Genomic DNA, 5,848 nt, shown 5'->3' on the forward strand with positions numbered 1-5,848 from the left:
GCTTATTAAGTTGACATTCATCCTTTACCATCACTTCCAGGCTCCTATGAAAACACCCCCAGCACCAAATAGAACAGTTCAAAAATCTCTCATCCAGGCCCAAACACCACAAGCAAGAAGCAGATCCTCCAAAGCAGCCCCACACCTGCTGGGTGGGGGAGCTTGAAGGCTGAAGCCATCCCAGCTCCTTGGGTTTTGAACGCAAAGACATCCCAACCACTGTGCCCCAGTGCAGAGCTTGAGACCCACAAACTGGAAGGAGGAGACCCCAAACATCTCTGGTCTGAGCTGGCACCCCTGATTTGGGGTCTTCCTCCCTTCCCAATCCCCAGAAAAGACCCAGCCCAGCTAAGCATCAAACCAGCTGTGGGGCCGTGCAAACAAGTGGGATCCCCCCATCCCCTCCTTTCCCTGGAGGGATCTTCCTTGCTCTTGCAGAAATATTGATCCAGATAAACCAGGGAGACATATTAGGTGCCCCAGGGAGGGTCAGGAGATCAGCGGCTCAGCTAGGCCCCCGCTGCCCACAGGGTCCGGCTTTGCAGGACCAGGACGGGCAAGGGGGAGCTGAGGGCCTTGGGAAGCCCCTTATGCCATGGAAGGGGCCAGGGCCAAAGTGCTTTAGCCAAGGGGAGGTAAAACAAATCGATGAGGGGCCACCGTGACACGCTGACCCTGGCGCTGAGCCGCGGTTTTAACGCGTGACAGTAAATCTGGGCGGGGGGCTCGGAGGCAGATGGCTGGAGGGGGGAGGTGAGAGAGGGCTCTTACTGGTGGGACAAGGGAAGGGCAAGAGCTCCCAAACCGAGCAGAGACTGGCAAAACCCCCAGGGGAGGAAGAGGAGGTGGGAGAGGGGAGCTTGGACACTGACATGGGGATGGGCAACGCCTCTGCCATGACCAGGATGCCCCTCATAGCCGAGGATCACTCTCAGTGGTCCCTTCCTGCTGCTGCACCTGCCTGGTTCAGACTGGAGGGCTGTGGGGGTGCTGGCGCAGAGACACCTCGAGGTTTCCTCCAAACCCATTTCCATCCAGATGAGGGGAAGCATCCTTGCTGAATGGCGGTCTCAGTTTCCAGCCCTCTGCTCCTCATTCCCGCCTCCCATCTCTCACCCCCCTGCCAAAGTCAAAGCAGAGGGCAGGAAGGCACCAACGGCTGCGGATCCTGTTACCTGCGGCCAACAAAACCTACCTGTCCCTTCCCAGCCACTCCCCCTGCCCCCTCTCTGGGGGCACAGAGCAGAAGGACCCCCCTGGCCCTCCCTGAGCATCGCTGGGTCGCTGCCTGCCATGATCGAGTGACCAGATGGACGGTGGGCTCACACCGCAGCCTCCTCTGTGGGTCCCTTGTCCCTCCCTGAGCCGGCTGAGCTTTGACGCTCTGTCCCCCCGGGGCAGCCTTTGTCAGGGGCGTGCAGAAGGGCCCCTGTGTCCCTCTGATCCCCGCCGGCCCCACGGCAGAGCGTCCCCGGCCGGAGCATAAAGCTGGCTTTCAGGGACCCGGCGTTGGGAAACTCCCGGGGAAGAAGCAAGGGAGCTTCTTGTTAAATGGGGAGACAAAGCCACCTTGTTAAGAGGTTTACAAAGGCGACCATCTCCCCTGTGCCTGGGAAGATCACGACTGGCAACTCCCAATCTCACCAGGGGGATGGCTTTCCCTTGGAAAGATGGGAACATTTAACAACTGTGCTGTGCTGCAGCCCTGTGACCTGTGTGCCGAGCCCAGGGAGCCTTCTGTGCTCCCATGAACCACTCAAAGCCACGTCTCCAAAGGAAAATGGGAACCAACCGCTCCTCATGGGGAATCCTGGGGTTTTCCCGAGAGTGCACCGTTGATACCAGTGTCCCTGCTGAGGGGATGTCATCCAGGGCTAGGGAACACCATCTGCACAAAATGACGTGATACTGGGTAGCACAAGAGGATTTTCTGTCCCTCCTTTGGGAGAAGTGGTCCAGGATCCCCTCCTGCACACCCCACAGATGGGAGATGGAGCCCCAGGAAGGGATGTGATATGGACACAATCCCACAGGGAATAACCACACAAGATCCCCTTGCCTCCCTCCTGCAAAACATCATGTTTTTTCCTTGCTTGGGCTCAGTGATCCATTTCTTTCCCCAACAAAATAAACTTTAAGCAAAAACCCAGCAGCCCCACAGCTGCTCTATTGCTGCGAGAATTTTCTCTTAAAACCCATCTATCCTTACCATCTTTTACAGGAAAAATCCCTGCCCCCAACAAGGTTAGCACAACCTTTGGCATGACTTTTGTGGAATCTGATGGTCACTCAGCCTCTGATGGGCCCCCACCAAGCCCTTGGGCTCCTCATTTTACAGCCCACATTGGGGGCTCCCCACACCATGGCCATGTCTGAGCCTCCAGGATATGCTGCCCACACCTGTGCATTGTTCTGAGCTGTTCTTGGCAATTCATGCTAAAATCCACATGCATATTAAACCTTAAACCTGGTAATTACCTCTGCCTCCAGAGAAAAACGGGAAAATGGATTATGCCATCGGGATGCAGCAGGATGTGGTAGCTAGGGCTGGCTGGTCAGCTTAAAAAAACAGGACCCCCTGGGCCCAGAGCCCATCTGGGTGTGACACAATGGGAAGGGGAGGGAAGACCCGGCTCTGCAGCAATCCTGAGGAATGGGCAAAACAGGACAAGCTCCAGGTGGGAAGTCCAAGCAAGCAGCAAGTGTGATGCCAGAGAAGCCAAATTAACAGCAAGAAGCTGCCACCCTTGCTTTTCCCTGCCTCTCTCCCATCTGTGCAGGTGGCATTTTGGGAATCCACAACCCTCCTGGCACCATCCCCACATCCTTCTCTTCCTCTCCTGGGGGAAATGCCACCTCTGCAGAACACATCAGCTTCTCTTCTTTTACCCAGCAAGTGTGAGCTACTGTGGCCGTGGTGACACACACGCAGCTGCTGTGCTGTGCTGGTGACACCAGGATGCCAGTCCTTCACTGGGAAGCCCCAGACACAGCTCTGTGCCCCATGGGAGGCAGCTCTCCCTCCCCAGGACAGCAGTGAATTGGAGTGCTACAGCTTTAAAGAAGTGTGTCTGCTCCTTGGCAGAGCTGGTGGCAGCAGGGAGAGCCAGAGGACACCTGCGGAGATCCTGTACAGCTGGGGAAGATTAGCCTTTTCCACTAGACAAGGCCCATTACCATGTTCCAATATACCATCACTTCCGCTAGGAGAGCCTGCAGATGAGATATCGATTGCAGTGACCCTGGACAAGCCCTTCACGGGAGCCTGGGAGGGCGGCAGACCAGCCCCATGGCAGAACCTATGGTGCAAAGAGGGGGTGCAGTTTCCCAAAGGCATCCCCAGGGACCTGAGGGTGACAAGGGGCTGCCTCAGAGCTGGCTGAGCTGGAGTGATGTGTGATGCTGTGGGGGGATGCACAGAAGAGCTTCAAAGCCCAGCAGTGACCCAGGTCCCTTCCCAGGGTCCCTCTGGGCTCTTCCCCCTCCGGCTCTGCCCTGGGAATGGGGAGTCCCCAGCCCGTGTTCACTGCCCTCACATCCAGGTGGGTGTTTTGGAAACAAGCCTGCCACCTTGAAAGGCCAAAATAGTCCCCCCCAAAATGTCTCTGCTGGGGAGTTCCAGGTGGTTCAGGAGGTGCTCAGAGTGCTGCTCGCCCACTGCTTTTCTCTCCTGGCAGTCCCAGCCCCTGAAATATCTCCCTGAGACACAACGAGGTGGAAGGACACTGGGGAAACTGAAAAACCGCCAGATCTTGGGAACTGGAAGGGCTGATGGCAATTAAGGTCGCAAAGTGATTAAACGTGGTGTCTGGCTCGCAGCACCCTATCACTGCAACGCCAAGGGGAAGCGCAGGCACTTCGGTGGGTCTCCTCTATCCTTTGATCCCATGATTTTTGAGAGGATTTTTCCTTCTCCAGGACTCCCACTGGGTTTGACTTGGCTTTTTGAATACACTGAGCTCTGCCTTACCAACACAATCCACTTGCAGCCCAGCTGGAAGCAGCAGCTGGAAGCTGACACACGATGCTCCTCCAAGGCTGATCTGTCATGTCCATCACCGCCTCTGAGAGCATTCCTGTGCTTCCTGGGGAGCTGGAGCTGCCATGGTAGAGCATCCTCTACCCTGAGCCAAAAACCTCACTGGACTCTGCAGTGGGTGCAGAGAGACAGGGGCAGCCAGGACCCCCTGGCATCTGGGCTCCAAGGGCTGTGGTGTGAGTGCTGGAGGATATTCCAGGACAGGGAGTTAAATGGCCTTTTCCAGGTGATGATTTAAGCACCCAGCTGGCCCAATGAGCCCTCACGGAGCTTTTCCAGCATTTCTCAAGCTTTGAGGCACAAGGAGCTTCTGCTGAGACACTTTGTTTAGTTGTTGTTTTGTTTGGGTTTCCTCCCCAAATAAAAGACGTCAGCTCCTCATTGCACCAAGTTCTTTCAAATTCCACTTTTCCAATGGAGACATCTACCATAGTCAAGGATGGGCATGGGAGGGAACTCTCACAGCTTCCAGGGCTACTCGTTGTCCCGTGGGCCAGCACAGCATCCGTCCCTGGTGTGCGGGAGGGAAGCAGCTCTGTTCCCATCGTTTTGTGGATGATTCCCCAGGAGATGGCTCCTGATGAGGTTCCAAGCCCTTCCCCCCACCTGAGAATGGGCTGCTGTGGGATGAATAGGGCTGGCTCAACACTGGGCACCTACGCCAGCGTGGCTGGTCAGCACAAGCTGCTGACCCCTAGCCCCACTGTGGGGTTCTGTGTGCAGCTGCATTTGTACCATGGATTTGCTGCTGAAAGCAATGGGATGAAGGGAATGGGGTGGCCCTGCAGAGCATCCCCCCTTCCCCATAGCCCACAGGGGTTGGACAGGCTCCACCAGCCCAGAAGACCATTTCTCTCCCCTCTCCTGACAGCACTCCGCTGCTTTCTCCTCCCAAGATGGTCGCTGCCAGTAACAGCAGGGAAAGTCACATCCAAGCTGGGAAAATAACATGTTATTTTCCCAGCTGTGATGTCAGAGCTTGTCACACTTGCTGGCTTGGCAGCAGGGTGGGCAGGGTATGCCTGGACGTCCCCAAATGGCCACTTGGCCCGGCTGTCCCCTAAGGACTACTAAAATGCACCCCTTTTAGGTGGCAGCTCTGCTTTCGCTCCCCAAATGCGTGAGAAAGCAGAACATTCCTGCTGCTGGGATGGGGCTGCCCAGCTCCCTGCTGTCACTCTGGGTACCACAGGAAGCAGCGTGGTGGGTGCACCCCAACTCCAGGGAGCATCTCTGGGGACACCCAATGTGGGGACATCCCAAACCATGTCCTTTCCCAGCCTCAGCAGTGCTGAGCACCAGCACATCCCGAGTGTTTGCACGGTTAGGAAATCCAGTCCTTTCCTCTCCTCTTTCCTTTCCCTCTGCTTCCACCACAGCTCCGGGTTTCCCTCGCTGAGCCACCCCTGCCTCCCAGCCAGGTGTGCAGCCTGAGCATCGGGAACAGAGGGTCCTGCACCCCTCCAGGCACGGTGGGAGACGGACGCGCTGCCCAGCCCGGAGCGAGCACTCCTCTCCTCCTGCAACACCACCAGGGAATATTTCCTGCATTTTTGTCTTTCCCGAGTCTCTCTCTTTTTTGTCTTTTTCGCTCTCTAAAACTCACCAGAACACCGCAGAGAGGACCAAACCCCATTAACCCCTAACCACCCAGCTCACCCCTGCAGCCCGGCGCCGACGTCCCTCGCTCCCCACCTTCCCCACAAGGTACCGCCAACCCCCCACGTCCTTCGCAGCCACTTAATCCATTACCAACTTCACAAAGCCGGGCTGGGGGAAGCGCTGGGCCAGAGGAGCAAACAAACGAGG

The sequence above is a fragment of the Corvus moneduloides genome, chromosome 21 (assembly GCF_009650955.1).
Source record: "Corvus moneduloides isolate bCorMon1 chromosome 21, bCorMon1.pri, whole genome shotgun sequence".
Lineage (NCBI taxonomy): Eukaryota > Metazoa > Chordata > Aves > Passeriformes > Corvidae > Corvus > Corvus moneduloides.